The following is a 16,789-nucleotide window of genomic DNA, read 5'->3' as shown; positions in this document are numbered from 1 at the left end:
GGCGGCAGCTTGCGGCGGTGGCAGCAGCGGGTGGCGGCGCTAGGGTTTGGGGGGCTGGGCTGCGGCTCGGGCCTCCCGGCTCTTTAAGGCCGGCCGGGCGCGGTGTCCGGGTCGGACACGGCCCGTTAAGTCGGTTGGCATTTTTTTTAAATATTCCATGCAGAAAAAAAAGAAATACTAAACGGGCTCCAAAAATCCTGAAATAAATTTTCCCCGTCCTCTAAAAATAGGCCGGACAAGGTGAACATTTATTTGGGACTCTAATGCAATTTTGAAAAACGCATATTTTCCTAATTCAAATAAAATAGCGATAAAACTCCGAATAAAAATCTTATTTGATTTTAATATAAATCTCCAATATTTCTTTATTTTGTGGAAGTCATTTTATTCTCTCTATTTTTATTTTTATAAAATAAATATTCAAGAGAAAAATAATTAAAATCAAACGATCCTCTCTTCAAAATTTGAGAAAACTCAAATATGAAAATAACGAAATCCCCAACTCTCTCCGTGGGTCATTGAGTTGCGTAGAATTTCTAGGATCAAACCAAAATGCAATAAAATATGATATGCAATGATGATCTAATGTATAACATTCCAAATTGAAAATTTGGGATGTTACAAACCTACCCCACTTAAGATGAATCTCGCCCTCGAGATTCGGGTTGGCTAGCAAATAGGTGAGGGTGATCCTTCCGTAGGTCTTCCTCTCGTTCCCAGGTGGCTTCATCCTCGGTATGGTGGCTCCACTGAACTTTGCAGAATTTGATAACCTTGCTGTCGGGGAAACTGATCCATGAACACCTATGGGGCCAGCGGACCGGGCCCCTTTCGGTTCGGTGGGGGGCGGAGGTCGCACGAAGAGCAGATCGAGGCGAGGCACATGAGCGGTTTACCCAGCTTCGGAGCTCTCCAGAGAGATAACACTCCTACTGCTGCTTGTCTGTTTGTATTATCTGGTGTTCTTGCTCTCGAGCGAGAGAGTGTGATGTTTTCTGGGCTACGAATGAATCGAAGCAAACTGTCCGAACCTCTAAAACCCCGAACCTCCTCTACGTTGCGCATGGGCCTCCTTTTATACGCTAAAGGGGTCACCGACAGGTGGCAACACAGAGGAGGGTAAAAACGTAAAAAGCGAGGTAGTTGATACAGTTGCTTGTACAGTGCACCCTACCTAACCCTGACGGCAGGGGACAAGGGCATTAAATGCCCGTCTGAGTCGCCCGAATAGTGCAGAAAAGGACCGTTAGGGGCGCCACCGTTCGCCACGATGGCGATCTTGTCAGCTTCGCATGCCACTGCGCACCGTTGGCTGCACAGTCTCCCGCCACGCGCGCCCGGAGAGGCCCCCAGAGCGACACGTTGGTGGATGCGCTGGAGCGTGGGCGCAGAGTGGCCGCCTGCCGCGGCAAGCGCCTTGCCGCTGTTGTTATCTTGCCGGGTCCAGAAGCTCGTCGCTTACCGGGCCTCGGGGTACCTTATTTAGTCTTCCCGGCAAGCTCCTCTTGCCGGGGCCTTGTTGCCTTGCCGGAGCGCGTGGCGCGTCGCAGCAAGTTCCTTGGAGCGCCTTGGTTGGCCTTCCCGGCAAGCTCCTCTTGCCGGGGTCTCTTCTCCTTAGCTTAAATACTTTGTTCTTGGATGGCTCCAAGGGAACCTTGGGGGATCTTGGCGTTCGCCCGGCAAGCCTTTGCCGCGGGGTGCTGCAACTGCCCGTGCACAAGTTCGGGGTACTAGGGTACCCCTATTCTAGTACACCGACAGGAGCCCCCGGGCCTGGGCCAGACACGGTGCCGAGCGCTGTTGGGCCAGGCCCAAGACAGGGCACGGGCACACACGGGCTGGGCCGCGCCAAATCTTGCTCCACATCCATCGCGCTCTCCCATAACGGCACGCGTTGAATGCGGCATCGTGGGAGAGATCGTGGGTGGTCATTTATTTGGAAGGCTGAAACGTCCGCCTCGTCCCTCTTTATAAGCAGAGGAAACAGAGGCAGTTCGTTCCCCCTCGCTGGTTGCTGCTACTCCTTCTTCACAAACTCCGCCGCTCCCGCCTTCTTCTCGAAGCCGAGAGAGCAGCGCTCCGCCCCCCCCCCCATTGCCACCAGCATCACCACGCCGTCGACTTTCCCCACCACCTCCGCCATGGCCCCGAAAGCCGACAAGGGAAAGGGTGTGAAGTCGGCTGAGGCGCAGCGGCTCGCGGCGCTGCGGAAGGAGCGGGCGATCTTCACCCCCCAGCTCGGCGTGCAGGAGCTGAGGGAGTACTTCTACCTCTTTTGGGCGACGGAGACGCGTGCGCATCCGCGCACGAGGGTACTCCCGGCCGCTGCCTCAGAGTTGGCTCCAAATGGGTACCCGTTCTTCCCGCTATTCTTCTATTGCGGGCTCTGCCCGCCCTTCTCGGAGTTCTTCTGTGATATTATGAACACATATGGCTTCCGCCTCCTTGACTTCACCCCCAATGCTGTCCTGACCATGGCAGTTTTCGCACACTTGTGCGAAAAATTTGTCGGAGTCCACCCTAGTGTTGCCCTTTTTCGCCACTTCTTCATACCTCGGGTAGAGAGAGGAGAGCCGCTTGCCGGAGGGATTGCCTGGGTCTCGAGAGTCGGCAAGAAAGAGGCGTACTTGGAGGGTGAGCTCCGCAGCAAGTGGGAGGAGTGGAGAGCGGAGTGGTGCTGGATCGTTGAGGAGAATCCGCAGCCCTTCACCGCCGTGCGCCAAACTCCAATAGTGCGCGGCAATGACTGGAGCAACGTGGCCCCGAAAGACGAGAGGCTGAAGATCGCCATCACTAGGATTCTTCGCCTCAGGCTTGCCGGGCTCACCGTAGGTGCTGTCGGGGCAGATTTCCTCCGCCGCTGCATTGCCCCCCTGCAGGAGAGGGGGAGGCCCGCTTGGGAATTCAAGAATTCGGCGGACATCATGAGGCTGCGGCCGGGCCTCAACTACAACTTCACCGTCTTGGAGCTGGACGCAATGCTCTTGGAGTTATTCAAATGTGACCCCCAGCACCCATTCACACTGCCGAGGGGCGTAGTTCCTTTGTGCAATAACTCTTCGCTTGACCGGATCCGCGCCATGATGCTGTTGTGCGATTCACACGGCATCGTCCCAACTTGGCAAGAGCCTGCGGATGACGTTGTGCGAGCGTTCTTCGACACCTTGGAGGAAGTGCCGGTCCGCGCTGACGAGCAGAAGAGCCTCACCCGTGACACCACCGACGAGGAGCTGCAGCTCATTGCTACTAGGGCGGAAGAGGCTGCGGCCGCAGCTGCTGCGGGCGTGTTTGGGTTCACTGTGGAGGAGGCGGAGGCTGCAGAGGCGGCAAACCTTGCCGAGCGCGCGGAGTTCGTTGGCGAGGAGGAGCCTGCCGGTTCCGAAGCCGAGCCGAGCGAGGCCGGCGAGGAGGAGGCTGAGCCTTCAGAGAGCTTGCCGCAGGCGGAGCCCCCGGCCCCGCCAAGGAGGCGCCTTCGCAGGGCCGGGGATGCAGCGGGGCGGCAGCCGGCTCCACAGCCACCGAGCTGCGCGACACGCTCTACCGCGGCAAGCAATGTTGCCACAGAAGCGCCTCACGCAACAGCGGCAACTGGAGCGGGATCTTCCCGGGCCACTGCCACTGCCCCCGCCAAGCGGGCAAGGGATCCTACTCCTCCACCTCGCCGCACCGGAGGAGGGCCGGACTTCGATCTTTCCGCGCTCAGCTTCAACGAAGAGGAAGAAGAGTGAGTTTCTTTGGTGCTCTTATAATCCTTCAATCTTGCTGTTTATATCTTGTATCTGACTTGCTTCAATCTGGACTCCTTTCTTTTCAGAACACTGGCCCAGAGAGCGGCGAAGAGGGCCAAGGCCGCGGTGATCGTCATCGAGGATGACCCCATCGTGTCAGCAGGAGGTGGGCCCGAGACCACCTTGACAGACCCGGCAATTACCGCTCAGAGCAGCCCCCAGCGTAAGTTCATAGTTTAGCCTTCTGCTGTCGGGCGCGCTTGAGTGCTTTTTCCTTTGTTGATATCCTGCTTGTTGACTTGTGCAGGAGCAGAGCAGCCTCATCAGGAGCGCCCGGAGGCTGGTCCCGAAGTGCCACCTGCTTCGACTGCGCCGCCAAGGGAAGAGTCCCCGGCAAGGGAGCGCTCTCCGGCAAGGGGGGACTCTCCGACAAGGGACAGCACTGCTGATCCTGCGGCGACCGAGGCCGCAACTAAAGATCTTGGCGCAGGTAATCCACTTGCCCAGAAACTTTCCCTTGGGTTCTGCTTCTTCCGTTTTTCCTTTTTTGGATTTTTGATTGATTTTCCACCCTTCTTCGTTCTTCAGACCCATCTACGGCTGAGCCAATGGAGACAGAGGGCGCCGGCGAGGAAGGTGCCGGTGCTGATGAGACAGCCAGTGAGGAGGCCGCCGGGGCTGCTGCTGCGGTAGCCAGCGAGGGGTCGGGCGATCGCACTGACGACCCTGAGGCCGCAGGAGCGCCGGGCGCTGTGCCGACCGCCGAACCCTCTGCCGCTTCTGCGGAGCCGGACTCCGAGGAGGCCCAGCCCAGTGCCTACTTGAAGGCCGGTACAATATCTTCATCAAGCTACCCTGGGCGTCGAGCTCCAGGGCGTCGGTCGAGGGGGAGACTTTTGATGGGGAGGTGCTCGCCTCTGTTGGACTGTCATTAGTTGACGCGCCCGGCAGCAGCAGCGGCGAGCCTGAGGAGGAGCAGCTGCTGCGGAAGCTGCTGTCACTCTACCGCACCCGGCAAGCCAAGATGGCTTCCCGGGAAGCGCTTGTCGCGAAGGCGGGAGTTGACATGGAAAAGCGCGCGGAGGAGCTCCGGGGCCAAAATCAAGAAGCTCTCCGGTCCCTTGCGCAGGAGCGGGAGCGAGTCGACGAGGAGCACACGGCCTTTCTTCTCGAGAAGGCCGAGGCTGAGGAGGAACAAAGGCTGGCTGCCGAGAAGCAGTCCGCGCGGGAAGGTGAACTAGTGCAGCAGAAGGCCAACCTCGACAGCTACGAGGAAGAGCTCGCTGAGCGTGAGCAAGCACTTGGCGGGGCGCTCAAGGAGGCAAAGGACGCCGCGGCAACTGCAGAGGCTGCCAAGAAAGAGCTAGAGGAGAAGGTGGCGCAGCTGGAGGCCAATATTGGGAAGAGCGGCGAGGAGCTTGCCACGCTCAAGCGTGAGCGTGAGAAGGATGCTGCCGCCCACGGTGAGCTGCAAGGCCTTCTCGCTGAGAGGGGCAAGGAGCTCAGCGCCGCCAAGGATTCCAAAGCAGACCTGGAGCTGAAGCTGGCCACGTTGATGCAGACGCTGGAGGCCGCCAAGGAGCGGGAGAAGACCTTGTCGGAGAAGGTCAAGGCTGATGCGGCGCTGCTGGAGAGCATTGCAGTTACCCAGAACTCGTTCAGAGACACAGTGGAGCACTGGACCGAGGGTCTGGTGAACACTGCCGCAGTCATCAACGAGGAGCTGGCGCAGCTGGGGATGGAGGACTTTGGATATCCTTCCGACGAGAGTCTTCAACCCAGCGCCAAGCTCAGCCTATTCTTCAAGGGCGTGGCGACGGCACTCCAGCGGCTCCGGGAGAGGATCCCGAAGCAGCTGGCCGACGAGTCGCGCAAAATCTGCGCCGGGGTTCTCCAGAAGGTGCTGATGAAGGTAGCCTTCCGCAATCTAGGCCTCAGCTTCACCAACGTCCTCAGGTCCTTGCCGCCTGACGCTGATCTGGATGCACTCAAGGCCCTTGTCGCACCCATTGTGGACAAGGTGAGCGAGATCAAGAGAGTCGAGGGCGGACGCGTAGATTAGGCCGCCCATTTCTTCTTTTCCCTTGTCGCTGCTAATCATGTTATGAAAACAGTCTGTTAGAGTTGCGGCAAGTTATCTTGTAATATAACTTTATTTCTATCTATCAATTGCCATGTTATTTCCTTTACTAGATTCCTTCCTTTGTATGTTATTACCCTACGCTTCTAGGGAACTTGTCGGCGCAGGCGCCCGAGCCGCGAGCGCTGAGTGCGGAACTTCAGCAGCCTGCTGGCGGCGCTGCTTCCGACAAGAAACCTTGTCGCGACTAGATGCAGCATGCTTAAGCTGTTGAGCGGACTCGAAACAAAGTAAGGGCGCGACTAGCCACGAGTTGGTTCCTCCGCGCACAGGTTTTCCATACAAAGCAGGGTCGTTCGAGGAAGATAACTCAAAAATTTAAAAAGTGATTGCTCAAACTTTGGCAACTTAGCTTTTCTGTCATTTGCTTCCCGGTAAGGCAAGTCTTTGCTTGAACGACGCCTGGTCCATACCACAATCTTCTCCTTCCCTCCCCGGCAAACTTGTGTGTGAGAGAACCTTCTTTTCCTTTAAAAGAAAAAGAAAGAAGAGAAAATAATAATATGGAGCTCTTCGGCTCGTTACTGCTTACCGGATGTAGGTGCTGCACAAAGTGTCAAATAATGGCATGCAAGAAAGGAACTAACGCATGAAATGGACAAGCTGTGCGGAGCACATGGGGTTTTACTTATGCACGGGATCTGCGCCCGGCTTTGTACAAAGGATTACATGCAACAGCGGCAAGACTTGTACAACGGTTGCCGGAACGGGTTCCAGCAACCGCGCCTTATGGGAAAAACTTACGAAGATGTTCTATGTTCCAGGAGTTGCTCACCGGAATGCCATCTTCGGTCTCAAGGCGGACAGCGCCAGGCCTTGTGACTCATCTCACCCGATAAGGGCCTTCCCACTTCGGCGTCAACTTGTTGGAATTCTTGGCGGACTGAACACGCCGAAGAACAAGGTCGCCTTCCTCGAAGCTTCTGGCTTTAACTTTGCGGCTATGATAGCGGCGCAAAGCTTGCTGGTATCGAGAAGCTCGTACAACAGCCTGAAGACGATCTTCCTCAAGGAGCAGCGCGTCGTCTTGCCGCAGCTGTTCTTGCTCAAGCTCATCATAAGCGAGCACTCGAGGTGATCCATATACGAGTTCCGTGGGGAGAACTTCCTCTGCTCCATAGACTAGAGCCAAAGGTGTCTGGCCAGTGGCTCGATTTGGCGTCGTTCTGATCGACCAAAGAACCACCGGTAGCTCCTTGATCCAGTTCCTTCCGCACCTGTGCAGCCTGTCGAAAGTTCTGGTCTTGAGCCCGCGCAGCACTTCAGCATTTGCCCTCTCTGCTTGACCGTTGCTTCTTGGATGAGCAAAAGAAGCGAAGCAGACCTTGGCGCCAAGGTCTTGGACGTACTGCATGAAGGTGCGGCTCGTGAATTGCGTGCCGTTGTCGGTGATGATCCTGCTAGGGACCCCGAAACGACAAACAATTGACCTGAAGAACTTGACTGCTGACTGTGCTGTCACCTTCCTCACTGGCTGCACTTCCGGCCACTTTGTGAACTTGTCGATTGCGACGTACAATTACTCAAAGCCCCCGACAGCTCGGGGGAAAGGGCCGAGGATATCGAGCCCCCAGACCGAAAACGGCCAGGATAAAGGGATTGTCTGGAGAGCTTGAGCTGGCTGGTGTATCTGTTTGGAGTGGAACTGGCACGTTTCACACTTGGTTACTTGTGCAGTTGCATCCTGGAGGGCTGTCGGCCAAAAGAAACCTTGCCGAAAAGCTTTGCTGGCAAGTGCTCTTGCGCCAATGTGGTGGCCACATATGCCTCCATGTATCTCCGCCAACAGCTTTTGTCCATCTTCCCGGCGAATACACTTCAATTTCACACCGTTGAGTCTTCTTCTGTGCAGTATGCTATCGACAAACTGGTACATACTTGACTGCCGGGCTACTCTTTCCGCTTCTTCGTGTTCTTCGGGAAGTTCTCCAGTCTGAAGGAAGTGGACAATCCGCTGTGCCCATGTTGGAGCTTGTGGCTCAACAACAAGGACTAAAGGCACATTTGCTGCTGCGGGAACATCCGCTTCTACGGCAAGGGCTTGCGGCCCTGCCGGAGCTTGATGTTCCCCGGCAAGCTTGCCGGAGCAAAACTTATCGGGAGCGTCTGCTTCAACGGAACAAACCATAAGGCTTGCCGGAGCAGACTGCCCCTCAGCATCCTTGGTTTTGATCTTGGGGACTTTCTTGGCGGCGGCTTCGGGGAGCTCTGCTAGAAAGTAGTCACCAGAAACCAACTTCCTCTTCTTGCTTTGTCCAGTTGATGGTGTACGGATGGTTGAGTCAACTTAAGCACAACGATCCCTGGTTCCACAGGTAACTTTAGTGCTACGCACTTTGACAGGCCATCAGCAATATCATTCTGAGCTCTTGGGATATGCTCCATTTGTAGGCCGTCAAAGTGCTCTTCTAGCTTCCTCACTTCATCAACATACGCTTCCATCAACGGACTCTGGTAGTTCTTGTTCACTTGTCGGACGACAAGCTGTGAGTCACCCCTGACAATGAGCTTCTTAATCCCAAGGTCTGCTGCGATTCTGAGACCGGCAAGCAATCCTTCATACTCTGCAGTATTGTTGGTTGCTTGCTCTTTGGGAAAGTGCATCTGGACTACGTACTTGAGGTGCTCTCCGGTGGGTGCGACAAGCAGCACGCCTGCACCGGTGCCTTGCAGCGAGAAGGCACCATCAAAGTACATTAGCCACTCTTTGCTTGCCTCTTTGACGGGGATGCTCGTTTCTGAAATTTCTTCATCTAGGGTTGACGTCCACTCTGCTATGAACTCTGCCAATGCTCTGCTTTGGATAGTTGAGGTGCTCTCAAACTTGAGGCCAAAGCTTGACAGTTCCAGCGCCCACTCGACAATCCTGCCCGTTGCTTCTGGATTTTGCAGTATCCTCTTCAGTGGAAAGCGAGTGACGACTGTGATCTCATGTGCTTGGAAGTAATGGCGCAGCTTTCTTGAGGCCATGAGGAGGCCGAAAAGAAACTTCTGCACACCAGAGTACCTTGATCTAGCCCCCTGCAGAAGAGAACTGACAAAGTAAACTGGGCGTTGCACCATTCTCCTTGGCATCTTATCATGTTCCTGCGCAAACCCATGTTTGTCGGGACCAGAGCTTGTCGACGAAGCCCCCTGCTTGTCGCTGGATGGATCTGCCGTGGTTGCTGGCTCATCATCCGCCTCCCTCTCCGCCACTAATGCAGCACTAACCACTTGATTGGTTGCCGCTATATATAGCAGCAACTTCTCTTGTGGCTTAGGTGCGACAAGCATTGAAGTGGAGGACAGGTATCTCTTCAAGTCCTGCAGTGCAGCCTCCGCTTCCGGAGTCCATTTCATTGGACCTGCCTTTTTCAAAATTTTGAAAAATGGCAGGGCGCGCTCAGCAGATTTAGAGATAAACCTGCTGAGAGCAGCCACGCAACCGGCAAGCCTTCGTACATCCTTGACGCGCTTTGGTGCATCGATCTGCTCAATGGCTTTGATCTTGTCGGGATTGGCTTCAATTCCCCGCTGAGACACGAAGAACCCGAGAAGCTTGCCGGAAGGGACTCCAAACACGCACTTCTCGGGGTTAAGCTTGAGGTTGATCTTGCGCAGATTTGCAAATGTTTCGTCTAAATCTTGAATCAGGGTCGCCTTGTTCTTGCTCTTGACCACTATGTCATCCATGTAAGCTTCCACATTTCTGTGTATTTGTGGCTCAAAAGCATGGTGGACTACCCTTGCGAATGTTGAACCAGCATTCTTCAAACCGAAAGGCATCCGTACGAAGCAGTACGTGCCACACAGGGTGATAAATGCGGTTTTCTCTTCATCTTCTTCTGCCATGAAGATCTGATGGTATCCTGAGTATGCATCAAGAAATGAAAGCAAATCACATCCGGCTGTGGAGTCAACAATCTGGTCAATACGCGGCAAGGGAAATGGGTCTTTGGGACAGGCTTTATTAACATCAGTGAAGTCAATACAAAGTCTCCATTTCCCGTTAGCCTTGCGCACAACAACAGGATTGGCCAACCACGTGGGATGGAGCACTCCTCTGACAAGGCTTGCTGCTTCCAACTTCTTGATTTCTTCTGCGATGAATTCTTGGCGCTCTACTGCCTGCTTCCTGACTCTTTGCTTGACGGGCCGCGTATGAGGACAGACGGCAAGGTGGTGCTCAATTACTTTCCTGGGAACACCGGGGATATCAGACGGTTGCCACGCAAACACGTCGACATTCGCCCGCAGGAAAGCAACGAGCGCACTTTCCTATTTGGGGTCAAGAGTGGCGCTGATGGTGAAGGTACCACCAGTGCCATCCTCCTTGGCGGACACCTTCTTAGTCTCAGGTGGAGCTTCCATTGCCTTCTTACACTTGCCGGTGGAGCTCGATGGTGCGTCCTCGACGGTAGCGCAGCACTCCGAAGAGGTGCGCTTGCCGGAGTGGGCATCAGAGCTCTTGCCGGACTTGGTCTTCTTCTTCCCCCCGGGAGCTTCAGCGGCAAGTGTCCTGCGTTCTGCTGCGGCTGCTGCTTCCCGGTAGATCTTGTCGGCACAGATAAGAGCATCCTTCTTGTCGCCAGGGACAGAGATGACACTTATTGGCCTGGCATTTTCAGTACGTTGTACGCATAGTGAGAGGCTGCCATGAACTTGGCGAGTGCCGGTCGGCCAAGGATTCCATTGTAAGGCAATGGAAAGTCGGCAACGTCAAACGTGACCCTCTCGGTCCTGAAGTTCAGCTCGCTGCCAAATGTTACCGACAACGTGATCTTTCCCTTTGGCTTGCTCCTTCCCGGGTTGATTCCTTGAAATGTGCCGGTCTCTTCGAGCTCGCTGTCAGGGATCTGGAGTTTCTGGAGCACCGCGGAGGAGATCAGGTTCAAGCCGGCCCCGCCGTCAACTAGCATCTTAGTGACCTTGAGGTTGCGGATTGTTGGTGAAACCAACATCGGCAAGCACCGGACCGCAGTTATGCGATCCGGGTGGTCCTCAATATCAAAGATGATAGGCGTGCCGAACCATTTCAGAGGCTTGCGTGACTCGACGGGTGGTTCTGCTGCATTAACTTCCCGCACCCATTGCTTGAGCTGGCGGTGCGAGGCATGCAGAGAAGCACCACCATCAACGCACAGGACCTCTGTGGCTTTCTGGAACTCCTGCTCATCAGTCTCCTCATCATCCATATCTTCATCTTCGTTATCATCTTCATCCTTGTCGCGGCCACGGGGAGGTCTGTCTCCTTGCCGCTGCTTGGCCTTGCCGCGGCGTCCTCCTCGGCCGGGACGTTTCTTGCCGGACCCACCAGCTCCTTCCTGGGCCTTCTCTTTGTCGCGCCGCTCGTATTCAGCTTTCTGTTGCTCAACAAGCTGCTCGTCTTTCTTACAGTTCTGGAGATCATGGCCCTTGGTGCGGTGAATCTTGCAATACTGCTTGTTGGTGCCGTCCTGCTTGTCGGCGACTGCCACCTCCGCGGCAACCTCCTTGCCGGAGTCACCAGCTTTGGCTTCCTTGGCGCCACCACCGTTGCCGGACTGCTCAACAACTAGCACTTCTTTGCCTTTCCTCCTTCTGTTGTTCCGCTGCCGGTTTTTCCTTGTCGGGGCAGCATCTTCACTGTCAGATCCCCCCGCTCCTATATTTTCTCCGGGGAGTCTCCTCCCTTCCTCAGCACGCGCACACTTGTCGGCCAGTGCATATAACTCACTGACGTCCCTGATCTTGCACATCGCCATTTCCTTCCGCATCCTGCGGTTCCGCACGTTCTGATGGAACGCGCTGATCACCGCGGAAGGGTGGACGTCTGGGATGTTGTGCTGCACACTACTGAATCTCTGAATGTACTTGCGCAGGGGCTCTCCTTCCTTCTGAGCGAGCAGATGAAGATCACTCTCCTGGCCATGAGGCTTGTGTCCGCCTGTAAAGGCGCCGACAAACTGATGGCACAGATCAGCCCAAGAGGATATGGAGTTGTCCGGCAAGTGCATGAGCCAGGATCTGACGTTGGGCTTGAGCACCAACAGGAAGTAGTTGGCAAGGATCTTGTCATCCCGTCCCCCGGCAGCCTGCACCGCGATGGTGTAGATGCTGAGGAACTCTGACGGATGTGTCTTGCCGTCGTACTTCTCCGGTACATCTGGCTTGAAGTTCTTTGTGCTGGGCCACTGGACTTGCCGCAGCTCACGAGTGAACGCAGGACAACCTACCGCGTACGGCAGATCGCCTGGTTCCCCTGCCGCATGCATGTCAACAGAGGGCCCAGCGCGCTTGTCGGATTGACGTCGTGCTTCTCTTCGGCGCTCGATGCGGGTTCGAGCGTCTTCTTGTTGTCGATCATGAAGAACTTGGCGCTGATCGCGACGAGCTCGTGGATCCGACAATGTAGTGGAGTCGCTGTCGAGGTGGATCCGGCGAGTCGGCGATCTTGGCCTTCGGGGCGGTGATTGCATGGTAGTTGCACCTCCGCCCGTTTCGTCGCCACCGGCTCGCGTCCGGCGGTCCTGCCGCGGCGGCGACACGCTTGGCCGCCGTGGAGTGTCGCCGTTGGCGTAGCTGATGAGACTCTGAATGGTGGCCCTCCATTCGTCGATCTTGTCCGACGTCGGAGGGTAATCTAGGAGAACTTGAGCTCGCGCCAAAGCTTCTGTTGGAGTGGTGGGTGGCAGTGGCGGACGGCGCGAGGAGCGGGACATGCTCGAACTTCTAACTATGTTAGAAGGAGCAGTATCCCGTCCAGGCGACCGTGCCCCGCTCGTGCCAGCACGCTGGCGTGCATGCTGGTCTTGAGCGCCCCGAGATCCACTAGCTTGGTCTTGGGCTATCATGCGTATGGCACTGCTAGTGCCATGACGCTTTTGATCTTGCGCCTCCTGAGAGTGGCGCGGAACATGTACAGTCGCCGAGGTTTGTGCAGCCTTGTTCTTGGACCTGGCGGCATCATGAGCTTCCTCGTCGACGTCCTTTCTTCCGCCGGCGTCCATCCCACCACTCGTTTGCTCCAACGGTGGCGGAAGTGATGTGGATGGAGCGGCTGCCGCCTAAGTCTTCTTCTTCGGTGGCATGTTGATGAAGGGAATAAATATCTAGCTCGTGTGAACGCCGGATCTGGTTCACACAATATCAACACCCCCTACCTGGCGCGCCAAAGATGTCGGGGAAACTGATCCACGAATACCTATGGGGCCGGCAGACCAGGCCCCTTTCGGTTCGGCGGGGGGCGAATGTCGCACGAAGAGCAAATCGAGGCAAGGCACACGAGCGGTTTACCCAGCTTCGGAGCTCTCCGGAGAGATAACACTCCTACTGCTGCTTGTCTGGTTGTATTATCTGGTGTTCTTGCTCTCGAGCGAGAGAGTGTGATGTTTTCTGGGCTACGAATGAATCGAAGCAAACTGTCCGAACCTCTAAAACCCCGAACCTCCTCTACGTTGCGCATGGGCCTCCTTTTATACGCTAAAGGGGTCACCGACAGGTGGCAACACAGAGGAGGGTAAAAACATAAAAAGCGAGGTAGTTGATACAGTTGCTTGTACAGTGCACCCTACCTAACCCTGACGGCGGGGGACAAGGGCATTAAATGCCCGTCTGAGTCGCCCGAACAGTGCAGAAAAGGACCGTTAGGGGCGCCACCGTTGGCCACGATGGCGATCTTGTCAGCTTCGCATGCCACTGCGCACCGCTGGCTGCACAGCCTCCCGCCACGCGCGCCCGGAGAGGCCCCCAGAGCGACACGTTGGTGGATGCGCTGGAGCGTGGGCGCAGAGTGGCCGCCTGCCGCGGCAAGCGCCTTGCCACTGTTGTTATCTTGCCGGGTCCAAAAGCTCGTCGCTTACCGGGCCTCGGGGTACCTTATTTAGTCTTCCCGGCAAGCTCCTCTTGCCGGGGCCTTGTTGCCTTGCCGGAGCGCGTGGCGCGTCGCGGCAAGTTCCTTGGAGCGCCTTGGTTGGCCTTCCCGACAAGCTCCTCTTGCCGGGGTCTTGTCTCCTTAGCTTAAATACTTTGTTCTTGGATGGCTCCAAGGGAACCTTGGGGGATCTCGGTGTTCGCCCGGCAAGCCTTTGCCGCGGGGTGCTGCAACTGCCCGTGCACAAGTTCGGGGTACTAGGGTACCCCTATTCTACTACACCGACACTTGCTGCATGTAACTCGGCTGGCAAATTTGAGAATTCTGACTAGCTTCTCCTTATAGGTCAAATCGTTATCCAACTGTATTGCTTCCAGCGGTAATTATCTCTTAGAGGAATACAAGCCATCTTTGCGTGGCACTTCTTCAACTGAGAAACGTGGAACACATCGTGAACTCTGGACAATCCTTCGGGTAATTCCAATTTGTAAGCAACTTCTCCCATACGTTCTAAAACTTTGTATGGTCCCACAAAACATGGCGCTAACTTTCCCTTAACTCCAAAGCGCTTCACTCCTCGAAGTGGGGATACACAAAGATACACTCTGTCTCCAACTCCGTAAACTGTCTCCTTGCATTTTGAATCCGCGTAAATCTTCTGCCTGGACTGGGATACCTTGAGTCTATTGTGAATCAGCTTAACCATCTCTTCAGACTCTTTAATCAAATCTGGTCCAAACAACTATCGGTCTCCAACTTCGTCCCACAACAACAGTGTTTTGCACCTCCTTCCGCACAGTGCTTCGAAAGCGGCCATCTTCAAACTGGCTTGATAACTGTTTTTATAAGAGAACTACGCATACGACAAATTATCGTCCCAACTAGATCCATAATCTAGTGCACAAGCTCTCAACATGTCCTCCAAAATCTGATTTACTCTCTCGGTCTGTCCATCTGTCTGCGGGTGAAAAGCTGTACTGAACTCTAGTCTGGTTCCCAAAGTTTCATGCAACTGATTCCAAAACTTTGAAGTAAACTAGGCTCCTCTATCTAATACAATGGTCCTCGGGACTCCATGCAGACATACGATCCTGGTCATGTATATCTTTGCCAACTTAGCATTGGTGTAAGTGGTCTTCACTGGGATGAAATGAGCTACTTCCCTCAAACGATCGACTACAACCCATATCGAGTCATAGCCTGAACGAGTCCTGGGTAATCCCGTGATAAAATCCATGCTCTAGCCTATCCCACTTCCATTTGAGTATCGGCAACAATTGTAGCAATCCTGCTGGCTTCTGATGCTTTGCCTTCACTCTCCGACATACATCACAAACTGCTACATACTCTCCAATATCCTTCTTCATTCCGTTCCACCAGAATCTATCCTTCAGATCCAGGTACATCTAGGTATTTCCTGGGTGAATCGAATATGGTGAGTCATGGGCCTCTTGCAGAATGAACTTCCTGATCTCCCGATCATTTGGCACATATACGCGGTCCTCAAACCATAGGGTATCGTGCTCATCCTCATGAAATCCCTTGGCTTTTCCTTTGCTAATCCTTTCCTTTATCTCGGCAATCTCCTTGTCCGTCTTCTGCGCTTCTCTGATCTTATCCATCAAAGTAGACTGAATCTCCAAAGCTGCTACATAACCTCTCGGAACTATCTCCAAACATAGCTCACGAAGGTCATCTGCCAACTCCTTGGGTAACTCTCCGGTCATGAGTGTATTGACATGACTCTTGCGGCTGAACGCATCGGCTACTACGTTAGCCTTTCCGGGATGATAATGTAATCTGATATCCTAATCCTTAATGAGCTCGAACCATCTCCTCTGCCTGAGATTTAACTCCTTCTACATGAAGATATACTTCAAACTCTTGTGATCTGTGTATACCTCACAATGGTTTCCGATGAGAAAATGTCTCCAAGTCTTCAACGCATGCACTACGGCTGCTAACTCCAAATCGTGCGTAGCATAATTTAACTCATGGGGTTTAAGCTATCATGAGGCATATGAAACAACTCTTCCTTCCTCCATAAGCACTGCTCCAAGTCCTCGACGAGAGGCGTCACAATACACTTCATAATCCTTGCGTTGATCTGGAAGAATCAACACTGGTGATGTAACCAAGCGTCTCTCCAACACCTAAAAACTGGCCTCACATTCCTCAGTCCATTTGAATTTGGTGTCCTTCTTCAACAACTCAGTCATGGGCCTTGCAATCTTCGAGAATTTCTCAATGAACCTCCGGTACTATCTTGCGAATCTAAGGAAACTCCGGATCTCTCCAACTGTCGTGGGTGACTCCCAATTTGTCACAGTGACAACCTTGGTGGGGTCTACCGCTATTCCTTCTCCGGATATAACATGTCCAAGGAATCAGACTTCTTTCAACCAAAACTCACCTTTGCTGAACTTGGTGTGTAGCTGATGTTCTCTGAGCTTCCCAAGTACTAAACGCAAATGCTCCTTATGCTCTTCTTCATTCTTCGAGTAGACCAAAATATCATCAATGAACACCACAACGAACTTATCCAAAAACTCCATAAACACCTTGTTCATCATGTTCATAAAATAGGCAGGTGCGTTAGTCAGGCCAAATGACATAACGGTATACTCATATAGCCCGCACCTCGTGGTAAAAGCTGTGTTAGGTATATCCTGCTCTCCAATCTTCAGCTGGTGATATCCTGATCGCAGATCGATCTTGGAAAACACCTTAGCTCCTTGCAGCTGGTCAAACAAATCATTGATCATCGGCCGTGGGTACTTGTTCTTGATTGTCACTTCATTCAATCCTCGATAATCAACAACCATCCTCAATGATCCATCCTTCTTCTCCACTAGAAGTACAGGGGATCCCCAAGGTGACGAACTTGGGCGGATATAACCTTTATCCAGTAAATCCTTAATCTGCTTCTTAATTTCCTCCAAATCTTGTGCGGGCATTCTGTACGGTCTCTTAGATATGGGCCCTGTGCCTGGCAAAAGCTCAATCAAAAACTCAATGTCTCTATCCGGTGGCATGCCTGGAAACTCTTCTGGAAATACATCCGAAAAATCCTTCTCCACTGGTACT

Source organism: Triticum dicoccoides, chromosome 2A (assembly GCF_002162155.2).
Source record: "Triticum dicoccoides isolate Atlit2015 ecotype Zavitan chromosome 2A, WEW_v2.0, whole genome shotgun sequence".
NCBI lineage: Eukaryota > Viridiplantae > Streptophyta > Magnoliopsida > Poales > Poaceae > Triticum > Triticum dicoccoides.
This window is presented reverse-complemented; position numbering follows the sequence as displayed.